This window comes from Lagenorhynchus albirostris, chromosome 17 (genome assembly GCF_949774975.1).
Source record: "Lagenorhynchus albirostris chromosome 17, mLagAlb1.1, whole genome shotgun sequence".
In the NCBI taxonomy this organism is placed as follows: domain Eukaryota; kingdom Metazoa; phylum Chordata; class Mammalia; order Artiodactyla; family Delphinidae; genus Lagenorhynchus; species Lagenorhynchus albirostris.
In genome coordinates, this window is record NC_083111.1 from 6,237,774 (window position 1) to 6,257,393 (window position 19,620).

Sequence of the window (19,620 nt, forward strand, 5' to 3'; positions counted from 1 at the left end):
TCTATTTCCTTGATTCTCATCATTTAAAAAAGGTTTTGAAAGTTAAGCATACTATGGTTCTCAGTTTACTTCTATATAGGCTAGTACTGGCCAAATGATCTACGAACTTCCGACTCAGAACATGTACAGGCTGGTATTAACCAATTGATTAATTGACTATTGAAATGATTTGACTACACAGTCCGATTTGAAAGTAAAGCTCTAAAGTTGCAAGGTCACCATATTAATCCATTATGCTATCTGGGTCACTGCTTTTTAGCCTTAATGAGACTCACTGTTACAATTCAAGCAGTGAATTTCATCTCTGCAAGAATTAGAATTAAAAGCATTGGAGGATGAAGCTCTTAACATATCTAGAGGTCAAATGTGTTGTCAGAAGAGTGTGGTGGATTTCACTTAATGTTTCTCTGGCATTTTCAAACTTAAAATAATGGGGACTATTTTGTGGTGCTTACAGAAGCAGCTCAGTTTTGTTCACTCTGAAGGGCATTGGGGAGTTCATGCAGGTAGAGGGTTTATAAAACAAGAGAGAGAAAAAGAGAAACAAATGGAAAAAAGGAGGGCAGTGAAGAGATATATGTTAACGTTACATCTGGGAATGGAAAAAGTAAAACTAATGTTACCTTTCTCTATTTCATTAAAAAAAACCCCATATAGTGTCAGATATTACCACCATGACATGGAAATAATGAAAAGGTCAATTAAATAACTTAGTCATAGGAATTTTTTTCTTTTGGTAATAAAATCATTTTCTACCAATGCTCTCTAGTCATTTTAACAACCTAGTTAGACCTCCCTGAAACTGCAGTGGTGACTGAAGAGAGGTGTCTGCCTGTGTTCTCTGTATTAGGTTTACTGTCTCCACCATAAGGCATCTTATTAGTCAATACCTTTTGACCTTTCCAAGTCTTGCTACTGCTTCATCTTCAGACTCAGTTCTAGGAATCCTAGACTCTGGCTCTCCTGGGTGAAGGGTTAGTCTGGCTCTATGGCTTTGTACCCATTGATTGCCTGGTTTAAATCAACCTTTTTCCCATAATTTAAACCACGTTCCTCCAATCCTTCAAAAGTAGCTCATAGCTCTCCTTTTTATGAAACCCCTCAGTAAGCAGGTATCACTATTCAGTGATACATGTGAGCGCTGCAGAGGCTCTAGTGACACGTTCTCAATCTACAGAAGAGGAGACTGAGGGGCTGTGAATGTCTGTTGAATAAATATATAAATGAATGACTAAAACCCAGAGATCTTAAATGACTTCCCCAAACCACACAGTTGGAGTTAAAACCTACATCTCTCAATTCCAGTCTTTGATACTTCCCACTGTATTAAGCAGCTGATGCAATATTTTATGTATCCCAAAGAGAGAGTTATAGTTAATTAAAGATAGTCAAAAACACCCATCCAATATTGCCTACCCAAATCCATGGTTTTTATCTAGTCCATTCATGTTACCTCCACTCACATTTACTAAAATCGCTTTTGTTCCTGCTTAACTGTTCCTATAACTTCCATAATCTGACCTTCCCTGTGAAATAATACTAGCTTTCACAGTTATTCATAAAGTTGTGCCACTGAGTCTTTTTCAGGCCCATACTCTAAGGCCCTGAGGTCCTATTGTGTTCTTCCTTAGACCCTTAGCATGTAGAACTGGTCTCTCATTGTGGGCACAGAGTAATGGGTGCCCATAAAGGGCACTGTCCTATTCAGGGCAGCTCCCTCTCCCAGCCCTGCACCAAATAAAGCACTCACACGCATATTCAAACATATCTGTTTGTAGAGGACACATTTGTAGAGCCCTGCAAATTAAAAATGTTTACTAACAAAATCATACTTTAAATTATCTTTCCAAACATATGTAGCTAATTGATATCTTTATTTCTCTGTCACATAAATCCCAGGTTACAAGCATGAACAGTTGTAACCTATCGGGAGCCCACTTCTCACCCTTTCAGAAATATTGTGGTTTCCACGTGACATTGCAGAAGATGATCTCTAAATTGACTTACACACAGAATTTCCAGATTTACGACTACAAATTTCACTTTAGAGCACCTATCTCTTCCTCCATTTTGTAATCCTTTTTATTGTTTTATCATGCTAATTAGTGTGGTGGGTAGATCTCTGAGAACTAACATTGTACTTCCACCTTTGTTATATTAGTAGAAGGAGGTGGGCATGGTGGAAGGGGGTAGGGAATCAATCTGGGTCGGGACCACAGAGTACTCAACAGGGTACCGCTTTTTCAACAGACTCATCATTAGTTCAAAATATGGTGTCACCAATGGTGTTAGGCCAGCAGACAGCAGCTTTAACACTGAATCAAAGAATAATTTTCCTTTGTGGAGGGTGGCAAGCACAAATCAGAGAGCATACTCATCTCTTTAGGCCTCAGATGCACTTAGAAATAGATCTTAACACCCTTGGTGACATTTCTGAATTAGGAGGAGTTTTTCCATTTCACCTTGCTTTGACAGAAGTCAGTTTACTATTTATCACTGCCTAATGTATAATATGGGGCAAAGTAAACTGGAGGGACTCTGATTACTGAAAACTAAGAATAATTAGTCAGCTCATGAAGGTAAGGAAATGTTCTGATTACTGGTTTCCTTCTAGGAAGATAGTGACTAACTACAGGTCTTAATGTGAAATACGAAACTTCAACTTGCAAAATATTATTTCCTGTTACTCTCCAGTATTTTCAACTTACTGTGAATAATTCAATTAAGTCATGCTTAATCTCAACTGCTGTTCTGATTCCTCCCAGCTCCTTCACTGACTTTATTCTTCTTACAACTTTCCACCCCTAAATGATTCCCTAACATTCTGTTTTTGAGTCGCATTTCTTCATCCAGCTAAGGTGCATCATGATTTTGTTAATGGGGAACGTTCTAAATGAAAACGTACAATTCTGGCCCAAACTCCAGGTCTAACTCTGCTAGATGTCACTACTTGGACATCACCCCTGCTGGAAAACTGAATAATGTCTTCTTTCTCAAAACTATTTTGTACTCTGTCCAATTTCTTTCGATGATACCTTCATCCTCTCTGTCACTTCTACTCAAAATGTTCTAGTAATTTTGGGTTCATTCCTTTTCTATCAAACTCTTGTGAGTTCCACTGAGTCTGCTCTACAATACCCGTTCCATCTTCCCTTCGTCTCACTCACACACCATTCACGTATTTCAGGGCTTCATTTCATCCTCACTTGCAATAGCTACTTAACTAAAAAGAATATCTTCACATCCACCCCAAAGAGTACTGTAAAATTAATCTTCACGAGCCAGACTCAAAACCTTCCCAGTGATATCTGCCTACCAAATTGAATCCAAACTGTTTAGCATGCCATTCAAGATTCCAAATGAACTTTATTCCTTATAAGTGTCCTTCACACACTTGATTGTTCAACCAAACCCAACTAATTGCTTTCCTTTGCCTCTCTCTCCCTTGAACACGTGTCTTTCTCTATGCTGCTCTTTCAGCATTCACTTTCTGAGCATTTGCTGTTTGAACTTTTGAAAAACAGTTACAAAAAAATACTTTGCTCAGTGATTTCTGGTTTGCACAGAACTTTTACCTCCTGGGCCTCATAATTCCCCTTTGAGGTAGTCCTATAGAAATGGCTGTTTTGTACAAGTTTATTGAGAATGGTAGAGGATAAATGGTCTCAGACCTCTCTACCAACAAAGATTAAAGTAGAAATAAGTTTATTTTACATATTTGTGATCTTTTCACAATTCCACGACACCATTACCATATTCATATCCAAACCCTGAATATACTGGGTTGGCAAAAAAGTGCCTACGGTTTTTAAGTAAAAATAAAAGACACATTTTTCATTTTCGCCAAGAACTTTATTGAACGACGTATTCACCCTTTTATTCCACTACCTTCTGCCATTTTCCAGGCAACTTCATAATTCCATCGTCCCAAAACATTTTATCTTTTTGAGCAAAGAACTGTTCCAGGTGCCTTTTTTTTTTTAACATCTTTATTGGAGTATAATTGCTTTACATTGTTGTGTTAGTTGCTGCTGTATAACAAAGTGAATCAGCTATACATATACATATATCCCCATATCCCCTCCTTCTTGCGTCTCCCTCCCACCCTCCCTATCCTACCCCTCTAGGTGGTCACAAAGCACCCAGCTGATCTCCCTGTGCTATGCAGCGCTTCCCACTAGCTATCTATTTTACATTTGGTAGTGTATATATGTCCATGCCACTCTCACTTTGTCCCAGCTTATCCTTCCCCCTCCCCATGTCATCAAGTCCATTCTCTACGTCTGCATCTTTATTCCTGTCCTGCCTCTACGTTCCTCAGAACTTTTTTTTTTTTTAGATTCCATATATATGTGTTAGAATATGGTATTTTTTTTTCTCTTTCTGACCTTCTTCACTCTGTATGACAGACTCGAGGTCCATCCACCTCACTACAAATAACTCAATTTCGTTCCTTTTTATGGCTGAGTAATATTCCATTGTATATATGTGCCACATCTTCTTTATCCATTCATCTATTGATGGACACTTAGGTTGCTTCCATGTCCTGGCTATTGTAAATAGAGCTGCAGTGAACATTGTGGTACATGACTCTTTTTGAATTATGGTTTTCTCAGGGTATATGCCCAGTAGTGGGATTGCTGGGTCATATGGTAGTTCTATCTTTAGTTTTTTAAGGAACCTCCATACTGTTCTCCATAGTGGCTGTATCAATTTACATTCCCACCAGCAAGAGGGTCCCCTTTTCTCCACACCCTCTCCATCATTTATTCTTTGCAGATTTTTTGATGATGGCCATTCTGACCAGTGTGATACCTCATTGTAGTTTTGATTTGCTTTTCTCTAATGATTAGTGATGTTGAGCATCCTTTCTTGTGTTTGTTGGCGTTCTGTATATCTTCTCTGGAGAAATGTCTATTTAGGTCTTCTGCCCATTTTTGGATTGGGTTGTTTGTTTTTTGATATTGAGCTGCATGATCTGCTTGTATATTTTGGAGATGAATCCTTTGTCAGTTGCTTCATTTGCAAATATTTTCTCCCATTCTGACGGTTGTCTTTTCGTCTTGTTTATGGTTTCCTTTGCTGTGCAAAAGCTTCATTAGGACCCATTTGTTTATTTTTATTTCCATTTCTCTAGGAGGTGGGTCAAAAAGGATCTTGCTGTGATTTATGTCACAGAGTGTTCTGCCTATATTTTCCTCTAAGAGTTTTATAGTGTCTGGCCTTACATTTAGGTCTTTAATCCATTTTGAGTTTATATTTGTGTATGGTGTTAGGGAATGTTCGAATTTCATTCTTTCACATGTAGCTGTCCACTTTTCCCAGAACCACTTACTGAAGAGACTGTCTTTTCTCCATTGTATATTCTTGTCTCCTTTATCAAAGATAAGGTGACCACATGTGCATGGGTTTATCTCTGGGCTTTCTATCCTGTTCCATTGATCTATATTTCTGTTGTTGTGCCAGTACCATACCGTCTTGATGACTGTAGCTTTGTAGTATAGTCTGAAGTCAGGGAGCCTAATTCCTTCAGCTCCATTTTTCTTTCTCAAGATTGCTTTGGCTATTTGCAGTCTTTTGTGTTTCCATAGAAATTGTGAAATTTTTTGCTCTAGTTCCATGAAAAATGCCATTAGTAGTTTGATAGGGATTGCACTGAATCTGCAGATTGCTTTGGGTAGTATAGTCATTTTCACAATGTTGATTCTTCCAATCCAAGAACATGGTATATCTCTCCATCTATTTGTATCATCTTTAATTTCTTTCATCAGTGTCTTATAGTTTTCTGCATACAGGTCTTTTGTCTCCTTAGGTAGGTTTATTCCTAGGTATTTAATTCTTTTTGTTGTGATGGTAAATAGGAGTGTTTCCTGAATTTCTCTTTCAGATTTTTCATCATTAGTGTATAGGAATGAAAGAGATTTCTGTGCATTAATTTTGTATCCTGCTACTTTACCAAATTCATTGATTAGCTCTAGTAGTTTTCTGGTAGCATCTTTAGGATTCTCTATGTATAGGATCATGTCATCTGCAAACAGTGACAGCTTTACTTCTTCTTTTCCCATTTGGATTCCTTTTATTTCTTTTTCGCCTCTGATTGCTGCAGCTGAAACTTCCAAAACCGTTTTGAATAACAGTGGTGAGAGTGGGCAACTCTGACTTGTTCCTGATCTTAGTGGAAATGGTTTCAGTTTTTCAACATTCAGAAAGATGTTGGCCTTGGTTTGTCATATATGGCCTTTATTATGTTGAGATAGGTTCCCTCTCCCTCTACTTTTGGGAGAGTCTTTATCATAAATGAGTGTTGAACTTTGTCGAAAGCTTTATCTGCATCTATTGAGATTATCACATGGTTTTTATCCTTCAATTTGTTAATATGGTGTATCACTTTGATTGATTTGTGTAGATTGAAGAATCCTTGCATTCCTGGGACAAATCCCACTTGATCATGGTGTATGATCCTTTTAATGTGCTCCTGGATTCTGTTTGCTAGTATTTTGTTGAGGATTTTTGCATCTATATTCACCAGTGATATTGGTCTGTAATTTTCTTTTTTTGTAGTATCTTTGTCTGGTTTTAGTATCAGGGTGATGGTGGCCTCGTAGAATGAGTTTGGGAGTGTTCCTCCGTCTGCTATATTTTGGAAGAGTTTGAGAAGGATAGGTGTTAGCTCTTCTCTAAATGTTTGATAGAATTTGCCTGTGAAGCAATCTGGTCCTGGGCTTTTGTTTGTTGGAAGATTTTTAATCACAGTTTCAGTTTCAGTGCTCGTGATTGATCTGTTTATATTTTCTATGTCTTCCTGGTTCAGTCTCAGAAGGTTGTGCTTTTCTAAGAATTTTTCCATTTCTTCCAGGTTGTCCATTTTATTGGCATATACTTGCTTGTAGTAATCTCTCATGATCGTTTGTATTTCTGCAGTATCAGTTGCTACTTCTCCTTTTTCATTTCTAATTCCCTTGATTTGAGTCGTCTTCTCCCTTTTTTCCTTGACAAGTTTGGCTAATGGTTTATCTGTTTTGTTTATCTTCTCAAAGAACCAGCTTTTAGTTTTATTGATCTTTCCTGCTGTTTCCTTCATTTCTTTTTCATTTATTTCTGATCTGATCTTTATGATTTCTTTCCCTCTGCTAACTTTGGGGTTTTTTTTGTTCTTTCTCTAACTGCTTTAGGTGTAAGGTTATGTTGTTTATTTGAGAGTTTTCTTGTTTCTTGTGGTAGGCTTGTATAGCTATAAAATTTCCTCTTAGAATGGCTTTTGCTGCATCCCATAGGTTTTGAGTCATTGTGTTTTCATTGTCATTTGTTTCTAGGTATTTTTTGATTTCCTCTTTGATTTCTTCAGTGGTCTCTTGGTTATTTAGTAGCATATTGTTTAGCCTCCATGTGTTTGTATTTTTTACAGTTTTTTTTTTCCTGTAATCAGTACCTAGTCTCATAGCATTGTGGTAGGAAAAGATACTTGATACAATTTCAATTTTCTTAAATTTACCAAGGCTTGATTTGTGACCCAAGATAGGATCTATCCTGGAGAATGTTCCATGAGCACTTGAGAAGAAAGTGTATTCTGTTGTTTTTGGATGGAATGTCCTATAAATACCAATTAAGGTCATCTTGTTTAATGTGTCATTTAAAGCTTGTGTTTCCTTATTTTCTTTTTCTTTTTTTTAAAAAAATTTATTTATTTTATTTATTTTTGGCTGTGTTGGTTCTTCATCGCTGTACATGGGCTGTTCTCTAGTTGCGGCAAGTGGGGGCTACTCTTTGTTGTGGTGCACGGGCTTCTCCTTGCGGTGGCTTCTCTTGTTGCAGAGCACGGGCTCTAGGTGCACAGGCTTCAGTAGTTGTGGCTTGTGGGCTCAGCAGTTGTGGCTTGTGGGCTCTAGAATGCAGGCTCAGTAGTTGGGCACATGGGCTTAGGTGCTCCGTGGCATGTGGGATCTTCCCGGACCAGGGCTCGAACTGAATTCCCCTGCATTGGCAGGCGGATTCTTAACCACTGTGCCACCAGGGAAGCCCCTCCTTCTTTATTTTCATTTTGGATGATCTTTCCATTGGTGAAAGTGAGGTGTTAAACTCCCATACTATGATTGTGTTACTGTCAATTTCCCCTTTTATGGCTGTTAGTATTTGCGTTATGCATTGAGGTGCTCCTACGTTGGGTGCATAAATATTTACAATTGTTATATCTTCTTGGATCGATCCCTTGATCATTATGTAGTGTCCTTCTTTGTCTCTTGTAACAGTCTTTATTTTAAAGTCTATTCTGTCTGATATGAGAATTGCTACTCCAGCTTTCTTTTGATTTCCATTTGCATGGAATATCTTTTTCCATCCCCTCACTTTCAGTCTGTATGTGTCCCTAGGTCTCAAGTGGGTCTCTTGTAGACAGCATATATACAGGTCTTGTTTTTGTATCCATTCAGCCAGTCTATGTCTTTTGGTTGGCACATTTAATCCATTTACATTTAAGGTAATTATCGATACGTATGTCCCTGTTACCATTTTCTTAATTGTTTTGGGTTTGTTATTGTAGGTCTTTTCCTTCTCTTGTGTTTCCTGCCTAGAGAAGTTCCTTTAGCATTTGTTGTAAAGCTGGTTTAGTGGTGATGAAGTCTCTTAGCTTTTGCTTGTCTGTAAAGGTTTTAATTTTCTCTGCCGAATCTGAATGAGATCCTTGCTGGGTAGAGTAATCTTGGTTGTAGGTTTTTCCCTTTCATCACTTTAAATATTTCCTGCCACTCCCTTCTGGCTTGCAGAGTTTCTGCTGAAAGATCAGCTGTTAACCTTATGGGGATTCCCTTGTGTGTTTTTTGTTGCTTTTCCCTTGCTGCTTTTAATATTTTCTCTTTGTATTTAATTTTTAATAGTTTGATTAATATGTGTCTTAGCATGTTTCTCCTTGGATTTATCCTGTATGGGACTCTCTGTGCTTCCTGGACTTGATTGACTATTTCCTTTCCCATATTAGGGATGTTTTCAACTATAATCTCTTCAAATATTTTCTCAGTCCCTTTCTTTTTCTCTCCTTCTTCTGGGACCCCCTATAATTCGTATGTTGGTGCATTTAATGTCCCAGACATCTCTGAGACTATCCTCAATTCTTTTCATTCTTTTTTCTTTATTCTGTTCTGCAGTAGTTATTTCCACTATTTAATCTTCCAGGTCACTTACCCGTTCTTCTCCTCAGTTATTCTGCTATTGATTCCTTCTAGAGAGTTTTTAATTTCATTTATTGTGTTGGTCATCATTGTTTGTTTGCTCTTTAGTTCTTCTAGGTCCTTGTTAAACGTTTCTTGTATTTTCTCCATTTTGTTTCCAAGAATTTGGATCATCTTTACTATCATTACTCTGAATTCTTTTTCAGGTAGACTGCCTATTTCCTCTTCATTTGTTTGGTGTGGTGGGTTTTTACCTTGCTCCTTTATCTGCTGTGTATTTCTATGTCTCCTCCTTTTGCTTAACTTACTGTGTTTGGGGTCTCTGTTTCACAGGGTGCAGGTTTGTAGTTCCCGTTGTTTTTGGTGTCTGCCCCTAGTGGCTAAGGTTGGTTCAGTGGGTTGTGTAGGCTTCCTGGTGGAGGGGACTAGTGCCTGTGTTCTGGTGGATGAGGCTGGATCTTGTCTTTCCCATGGCAGGACTGAGTCCGGTGGTGTGTTTTGGGGTGTCTGTGAACTCAATATGATTTTAGGCAGCCTCTCTGCCAATGGGTGGTGTTGTGTTTCTGTCTTGCTAGTTGTTTGGCATAGGGTGTCCAGCACTGGAGCTAGCTGGTCGTTGAGTGGAGCTGGGTCTTAGCGTTGAGACAGAGTTGTCTGGGAGAGCTCTTGCCGATTGATATTATGTGGGGCCGGGAGGTCTCTGGTGGACCAATGTCCTGAAGTCGGCTCTCCCACCTTGGAGGCTCAGGCCTGACACCTGGCTGGAGCCCCAAGACCCTATCAGCCACATGACTTTTGGGAAGTCTGAGGTCTTCTGCCAGTGTCCAGTAGGTGTTCTATAGGAGCTGTTCCACATGTAGTTGTATTTTTGACGTATTTGTGGGGAGGAGGATGATCTCCACGTCCTACTCCTCTGCCATCTGGAAGGTCCTCCCCAGGTGCCTTTTACAGTCGTCCAGGGAACTGAAAGTTTTTCCATTAAAAGAATTTTGTAAAGACCTAAATAAATGGAAATCCAAAGGTGCAGTGTCTGATGAATACGGAGAATGAATCTGAACTTCTCAGCCAAGCTGTAACAGTTTTTGTCTGATCATCTAAGAAACACGTGGTCTTGCGTTATCCTGATGGAAGATAATGAGTTTTTTGTTGACTAATTCTGGATGCTTTTGTCAAGTGCTGCTTTCAGTTGGTCTAATTGGGAGCAGTACTTCTTGGAATTAATCATTTGGCTTTCCAGAAGGAGCTCATAATAAAGGACTCCCTTGCAATCCCACAATATACACAACATCAGCGTCCTTGGATGAAGACCAGCTTTTGGTGTAGTTGGTGGTGGTTCATGTCACTTACCCCAGGATCTCTTCCATTTCACATTACTGTACAGTATCTACTTTTCATCACCAATCACAATTTGTTTTAAAAATGGAACGTTTTCATTACATTAAGTAGAGAATCTCATGAGGAAATATGGTCAAGAAGGTTTTTATTTTTGCTTAACTTATGTGGAACCCAAACATCAAAGGGATTAACATAACCAAGCTGGTGCAAATGATTTTCAATGTTTGATTTGGATATTTTGAGTACGTCGGCTATCTCTCACGTGGTATAACGTTGATTGTTCTCAATTAATGTCTCAATTTGATCGCTATCTACTTCAACTGGTCTACCTGACCGTGGAGCATCATCCAGCAAGAAATCTCCAGCATGAAACTTTGGAAACCACTTTTGACATGTTCGATCAGTCACACCACCTTCTCCCTAAACTGCACAAATCTTTTTTTGCATTTCGGTTGCGTTTTTACCTTTCTTGAAAGAATAAAGCAAAGGGACTTCCCTGGTGGTCAGTGGTAAACAATCCTCCTTCCAAAGCAGGGGACACAGGTTCGACTCCTGGTCGGGGAACTAAGATCCCACGTGCCGTGGGGCAACTAAGCCTGTGCACCACAACTACTGAGCCTGCACCTCAATGAGAGAGACCGCATGCCACAACTAGAGAGAGAGAACCCACATGTCTCAACGAAGACCATCCTGCGGGCTGCAACTAAGACCCAACACAGCCAAAAAAAAAAAAAAAAATTAAAAAAAAAGAAATAATAAAGCATAATATCCCAAAAATGTTGTTTTCTTCCACCTTCAATATTAAAATGGCTACACAAAAATTCACCCATTTTGATAAGTCTTTGTTTAAATGCATGCTGATATGACAGCTGTCACATATGATCTAACAAAATTGTTTTGAATGAAGTTAAAGACAACTAAGTGCTATTCTCATAGCCACCTTACGGAAGAAAATCAATGAGCCTTTTGGGCAACCCAATATTTTGAAGTGAAGTTCAAAAGTCAGCTCATCTACAAAGCTTTAAGAACCTTCTTATTATGAACCGCCAAAGCATTCTGTTTATACTTTCTTTGTGGGACACTACTTTTAAATTTCTTAAACGTGTACTCCTAGACAGTAATCATGATTTGTACATGACTAATGCATTTTTCAATCCTTCCTGAGATCTCTTTTAGTTACATTAGGTATTCCAAGTATTCAAAAAATACCTGCCTAGTCAGTACATAAATGAAGAAATAAACACTACAAGTATAAACTGACTTTAACCAGTTTGATGATCTTTATTTTTTCCTGTGAACATCATCTAGCATTAGTCCCAAGATGAAAAGAAAATATGAATAATGTCTGCTTCCATTTGTGGCAGAAACCTCAAGCTGTACCCTCTACCACTCATTTACTTTTGTCCGGAGGGACAGGCCTCCGGTAGTTGGCTGTCTAGCTGGAAAGCTGGCTAACAGAGGGCACTGCCTCCTTCCTTTGCAGCTCTGTATGGCCATGTGACCATGTTTTGGCTACTGAAATATAAATGAAAGTGCTGGGAGGTACTTCCAAGAAATCTCATTGAAGGAAGGGTTCACGTTCTTTTGTTCTTTTCTGCTGGCAAAAATGTGGGTGTGATGATTAGAACTCAGGAAAATGTCTCGGACCAGCACCCTTAGGATGTTGGAGGCACAGGAAAGAAGCTTGAGTGTCCGATTATCATGAAGACACCGGACCCTGGACAACCTACTTACTGTGGGAGTATTTAATGTGGAAGGGAAGAAAATGTCAATCTTTTTTCAGTGGTTTTGTTTCCTGTTATACGTAGCGGAACTAATCTTGACTGATACACCCTAATAGATTATAAACTCAAAAAAGCAGGGATAGAATCTACTTTGTTTACCATTTTAGCCCTAGTATCTAGCACAGACCTTGGCACATAGTAGATACTCAACACATATTTTCTTGAGTTCCACTGAATAGATGCTCAGGTACATTGATGACTGATTGATGACTCTGGCTTCACATAAATAATACCACAAATCCTTGATCTTTGGGAAACTACCTTTGCTAAATTCTCAGGACCCAAATGTCTCAAGGTACTTTCTAACCTGTGTGTGAATTTCTCATTTTGTTTATTTCAAGCCCAGTGAGCTTTGTTTTTTCTTGGCTAAAAGTCCTGCATGTTGTTGGTATTTTAATTTTGAATGGCTCTTAATATTTATCTCCCCATTGGGGAAACTCAGTCCATTGAAAATGGATGCTAGATTTCACTTTTTTGAAAACGGGAACTGTTTCCTTAAATTTTACAGATTGTTACTGAGGACCAATATTGTTCTTTAATTATGGGAGCTAACAAATGTCAATTAAAGTAATGGAGGAAGATTATGATGATGAAGATAATGATGAACTCCACTGAGTTCCTTCAAAACCTTTTTCCAATTAATGGAAAGCAACAGCTCAGTTAAAACCAATTAGGAAACCAAAGCAGATATCATGTGTTCTCCCTCATGATCTGCCTTGTAATCCATGGCTTGATGCTAACACCACGTTCCTTTCTCCCCGGCCCATACCTACAGCGTACGAGCGCCAGGTTGAGGGTACAGCTTGAGTGGGAAACTTCAGGCACGCTATTTGATACATATTTCAACACGTGTTCTCACGTTATTTTTCTTGGATTCTCTTTGAAAAGGAAAGGAAAAAAATACCCAAGTTGTTCATCTCAGATTATTTTAAAAAATGAGTAACACTTTGGTATAACTAATACCAAAAGAAAAGAAAGATCCTTAAAACAACATTAGTTGTATTCGTGACAAAAGGGCGTTAAAATCTCACACTTGAACGGCACCAGAACAAATGAAGGCCTGTGTTTCAGCATTTAAAATTGTGTGTTTCACAATCCTTCAGAGTCTGTTTTCTTCTTTCAGATATCAGCATCCTTCCCAGTCCAACATGTGAACCTCGAAAGCTATCATTATCGCTGCCTCTAGCAGACAATCCATATCAAAACAGTCGTACACATAAAGCTCTAACGATGTCTTGGCTTTCTCTGCTCTGATCCAGCTGTTTGAGTGAACAGCAGTTGGTGAACAGAGCCTGGAACATGGGGAGCCCCGAGGCCTTATTTGCTAATGCGGCTCCACCAGCTGCTGCCTTCTGTGGGCTTTGTGGGCGAGGCCTGGAATTTTGCCAGTTGCAGCAGGAACAAGAGAACGTGAGGAATCTCTGAAGCCCTTCCGTTTACCCCTGTCTGTCAGAATTTGACACCCTTTGCTGTTGAGTGCTTTTCCCAGGGCTATGAGGAGACCCCGCCGGCTTAGGCTGTGACAAGTGCTTACTCTCGGTCCCTTTTGTACACACTATCAAACACACACCATCCTCAGCATCTAAAGAAAAACTTCTGAGCCTTGCTCTTGGTACCCCATCCAGCCTTGCATGATTAATCAGGCCAGGAAGGCTAAGCACTTCCATTTTTCTTAGGAATAATGCACTCTAAGAGGCTAGGAGAGGAATGTAAATGTTGATATTATTTAAGTCCCCAATTTGATTACATATTTTTGCCAGGGATTCAATTAATATGTAAATGTATGCACCCAGACAATTCGTGGGCAAATTTAATAGTCAAATTTTATTTATTATTTTCCTAAATGCATTTCCAAGAGAGAGCTAAATTATTTGTTGTCCAAATTAAATCATTTCTATGTGATCTCCTCGTGTGATCTATTTATTATTTAAAAACGTATTTTAAATAAACTTTAACACTCTCTGTTATTAGAGTTCTGATTCTGAAGACTGATATTTAATATCAGAAGAGGGGAAATCTGGGAAATACATACGCAGTTCGAAAGAAAGATTAAAGATTTTTATGAAAATGTATTTTTATCCTAATATTTGGTCAGAATAACTTGATTTCAACTCTGAAGTTCCAAAAAAATTGTTTTTGAATTTAACATTCTACTTTTCTTCCAAAAGACATATAAACAAATAGCGTTCAGGTTTCTTTACAGTGCACTAAAATGGAATACTTATAGTTTAGTTAGGATAGTCATCATAAAACTATTACAAGAAAGCAAGAACTCTGGAGCATAATTCATTAAATATTTCCCGAAAGCTCAGACACAGCACTCTCTAGAATTACCATCCTTGGGGAAGACTAAAACCACCTCGGAAAGCAAGCACTCATGTCCACGTGACCTTCCATAACACCTGACCATCCTCCACCCTCAAACTGGGGTCTCTCCCTCATCGTAGCCTCTTCCATGAATCAGGACCCTTATTACACAAGGGATTTGATATGATAGAGGAAAACATCATTGAAAGTTTTAAACATCATGGCTAAAATTTATACTGGCTAAAGATCATTTTAAATTAAAAAATTTTAATTTAATTAATTTTTTTGTATGCTCTCCCAGGGATGAACCAAAGATCAAACATCGAAGACAGAAAGCCACAGAAGGAGGGAGGACCCCCAACCTCTGAATGTCCTCAGTGTCTTTGCCAGGTCCTGACCCTCCCTGACAGAGCCTGACTTCTATTTCTGTTACATCCCATAGATCCAGAAAGAAACATCTTAGTTGCCCTAGTGTATGCATCCGGATTCATTTTTACAAACTGGAAAAGCAATTCTGTATCATTTTATTTGATTTCTTTTTCTTCCTTTTTCCAGATGGGAGGTAGTGTGCTATGGTGGAGGAAACCCTGCTCATGACATCATCAGACTAGCTCTGATCCTAATGAGCTGTCTTACTTTTTTTTTTTTTTTTTTTTTCGGTACGCGGGCCTCTCACTGTTGTGGCCTCTCCCGTTGCAGAGCACAGGCTCTGGACGCGCAGGCTCCGGACGCGCAGGCTCAGCGGCCATAGCTCACGGGCCCAGCCGCTCCGCGGCATGTGGGATCTTCCCGGACCGGGGCACGAACCCGCGTCCCCTGCATTGGCAGGCGGACTCTCAACCACTGCGCCACCAGGGAAGCCCTGTCTTACCTTTAATAATTAATCTGGCCCTCATTTTCCACCTCTGCAAAATAGGTGGATAACAACTTTTCAGCAGCAAATATTTATTGAGTGCTTACTCTAGAGGCACTGCTCTAGGTACCACGTAAACAACAGTGACCAGGTACACTGAAATCCCTCCCCTCCGCAGCTCGTTTTCCAGCGGGGCAAACAGACAATGTGATAAATAAGTGTTAGACGTAGTTTGTTTGATAGTGGTAAGTTTTAAAGAGACCAACCTGAGAGAAATGTACTGACCTTAATGCTTGCTTCAAAGTGCACTTGTGAGGACTACCTAGAATAAAAACTATGAACATGTTCTGCCAGATGTGAACTTATTTTGTGGTTGGTGCTCACATGCATTACCTTTTGTGGAAGAGGCTGATGTTTACCTTTTGCTATCAACCTTGCGTCACTTCCCCTGACTAGTTCTCTTTCATGGTGAGCCACTGACATGGTTGTGACCAAGCATTCTGGCTGCCCAAAGCTTGCATCTGTGGGGACCTTCCCTGGGATAAGCTGGGCAGCTCATGTCACAGAGCACAGGGGTTCACTGTGAGAAAGTAAATAGCCCAGATAACGGTTGAACTTATAACCCAGATTTTAATAGCTCCCTGATCAAGGCTAAGAGGCTAACTGGTAGATAAACAGTTCAAAAAAATTTTAATGCATACAAATGGATTGCAGTTCATAGTATACCATTCTCTCCCATCAACCCTGTACATACAGTCTCTCTTTTGGATCACAATGATGGCCGGGAGGTTACGGGGTAGAGTGATGTCTTCTAACTGCACAGTTGGAAAGATTTTTTTTTTACTCAAATCGAGGCACTCCATTTTTGATTGCTTCATGCCAACACTCTGTCTCTTGCTGTTACTGCTAAGCTATCAACATTTCAGTGTTACCAAGCTTCACACTGTGCTTCAGGGAGCCCTTGAACGGGTCCCTCTGCCCAGCTCAAATAAGGGAGACACGAAAATGTACAGTGGGCGAACTTGACTCTTAGCTGACAAGGAGCATCCCTCTTAATTCCAATTCATGGCAGGACATGAAGGCTCAGGGACTGGAATTTCTCCCGTAACTATCGATAAAAGGGTTTGGGGGACCATGTGGTCTACCCTCCGTTTCCCCAGACATCTGAATTAGCAGTTCCTACACACGTGTACACTTCTGGTAATAGGAGTCTATGAGTCTGCTCTGTGTCTACTGTGATTAGAGTCAGTGAAGCCCTTTCTTTGTATAGATCCTGTCTTTCACATCTGCACTGCAGAGTGTAGGCAGCGCTTTGTTCATGGGGCTAAAATCTTATATTAACGTGTATTCAAACATGCTAATGTCTGTTCACATTTCCTCTGCTTTGATGTTCTCAGAGAAGGGACTGAATAATGTGCCTTATTTTCAGAACTCTCTCAAAGGATTGTGTGCATTGGAACAAAAAGAATGGATTGGAAGAATAGGTGATAAGAAAATTGGGAAATGTTACGAGACATGCCCTGTGGGAGTTGTGGTTTACCTACGAGAACTTGCTCTGTATATTTATAGCATCACAAGTCAGCTTAAATGGTTTCTTATATTATACTTAAACCTGAAAATTTAAGTGAATTTCATAGTTTCTACTGGAATATTAATGGGATGCTAGTAAAAGTGCAGAGGTCAAGTGGAATATTGACATCTTAACGTCAGTTCAGAAAAGTGATATTTGACTTCATTTAGAGGCTCTTAAATCATTAGATACACATGACATTCCCTTAAAAGTGTATCTCAAGAAGCAAAATTAAAACCTTGTAGTCTGCTTGGCCCAGATAGCTTCCCTATGCAGAATATTTGTATGCTCCCAACTTACTGGGGACTTGAAGAAAAGTACAATTTTAAATTAGTATGTTATTATGGAAATCTTCCAATAATCCTTTTAATAATGTATTATAAAACATTAAAATAGCCTTTCTAAGATAGGAAAGGCTGGAAATCCTCTCCTATTGAGTATAATATTAATAAATTGGTAAAATCAGTCTAGGAAAATTACAATGTCTTTCAGTTCCTTTGAAGTGTCTGACTTGGTAAGTGACCTTAAGCCCCTTTAAAACAATTAAAAGATTCAAATATTTGTCTGCCAAAATTTTATAGCATGTTAGATAATGGGGTGAATGTAGTTATATATAGTCTCTATATTTCTGGGTATACCTAATTTAGTTAATATTAACATTACTCACTCATTTATGCTTTTATACACTTTGAGTCATATAAGGTCAAGGTCTCAAAACTAATCATAAAACTACAGAATGCTATTCATGCTAATATAATAACTCTTTCTTTAAAACAACTGCCAATAAATTTCATTATAAAAAGTTATTAAAAGGGTTAAAAACCTATTAAATGTCAAAGAATTTGCCTGACTCAAACTTCTAATAAAGAAAGAGAATAGGCTTTCTTTCTGAATTATTTAAATCTTTACTGACTGTGCATTGAACCATGAAATTAGAAAAGTGTTATTAGAAGTGTTCTCTGGTTTTTATAAAAGTTGGAGCCCAGAATGTATCAAGCTATAGTCTTTAACTAGACTAGTTAAAGCTGTAGGTTTTTAATCCCAAATATATGGTTTCTACTGATATAAAGGTCATAATTAAAACTCTATCCTGTAACTCGGTGATAATAAAATTATTATTACAGAAGCACACATGTTCATTTAAAATATATGAGCTACATGTTCCAATTTTAATTTGGACAAATATTTTCATTTTTTTCAATCTTTCAATGTGCACTAAACTGATGTTTTTGGGTGTCCTTTAAAAAAAAAGATGGTTGAAAGAACTTACTGGGGAAGATGTGGCTAGAATCTCGAATGACTGAATTTAATGCACTGATTCCTTGGGTAGGAAATTCAATTCGATATGTTTTCCTGCACACTTAAGGTAGGCCTGGTACTATTAGAGGCCCTCAGGGAAATAAAGACAGATATACTGTCCCTGTGCTTGAAGAGCTCCCAGTGTAGGGAGACATACTATAATACAAGTCAGAGGGGATTAATTCCTGTAGCTGGAAGTACCCTACTGTAGAGTTGCAGGGGAAGGAGTGTGACTTCCAAGTAAGGGACTAATGGTTGACAGATGGTTCTGAAACGTGCAAATAATGCTGCAACAAGGAATGTGTCTGCATTGCATTGAAACTTAGTGAGCACCACTGAGAATTAAGAGTGCTTTTCAACATAAGAAGACATTTCGAAAATGGAAATGAATAGAATTTACCTCTGGAGGCTATATTATTGACACTAGACACACCATCTGATTGTCATGGTCACCATATCTGCTGTATTTTCATGAAAGTAATGATTTGCCTATGATAATATGAAATAAAATTGAACAAAAATAAAATAATTATGTGGCTTTTCCACTAAAGGATGATTTTTAAATATTAAAAATTCAATGCACAATCAAATCATATTTTTAAAAAATGTGACTAAGAGCAATCTGATAGTTTGATTTCTGTTTGGGAATCAGCAATTTGACTTTCAAGTGTTTTATCTTCTGAATCTTCGGATGCCTAGAGACTTAGTCTGTAGTTTCAAGACTATAAGTCAGAATATATTCTGAAGTATTAAGGTGTTCTAACTGAAAGAAGCCAATAAAACTCTCTAACATTTGATGCTACATAAGCAGAGAGACCATTTCATCAGTCCCCAGACCATTTTATCAGTCCCCAAATATGGGCCTGGGTTCTAAAAAAAAACCTATGGGCACACAAACACCAGCCATTTTCACCTGGATCTTTACAACATTCATTTCATTAACTAAAAATGTTGCCACATAAATTACGCTTTCACGGAACAAGTGGATCTTGTTTTCTTTATACTGCCCCACCTGTCAATCAGCGCCATTCACTTGTTAGTGAAGTATGTTACCCAGAAGGAAGAAAGAAGCAAAACACTCTGTGAAAGGAGGTAAGTGCACAAATCTTACTGTAGGTCTAGGTTGGGCTCATGGATAAGTGATATGAAAGCTTCAGACCTCTCTGAGACAAAAAGGAAAAGTACAAGGAGTATAAAACAGATTCCTTGTGGGGAATGAGCACTGAGTGGACATCATTTGCTTAAAAAAATAAATTTCCTTTCTCTTTAATAGTAAAAGTTAGCTAAATGGATGCTTGATGGGTTTATGAG

The 19,620-nt window shown here is 38.6% G+C and overlaps 1 protein-coding gene across 3 annotated transcripts in view; it reads right to left on the minus strand.

Annotated features, from left to right (window-relative positions):
• Positions 1-19,620, minus strand: part of TOX (thymocyte selection associated high mobility group box) — a 301,076-nt gene that overhangs the window by 49,273 nt on the left and 232,183 nt on the right. The window lies entirely within an intron of this gene.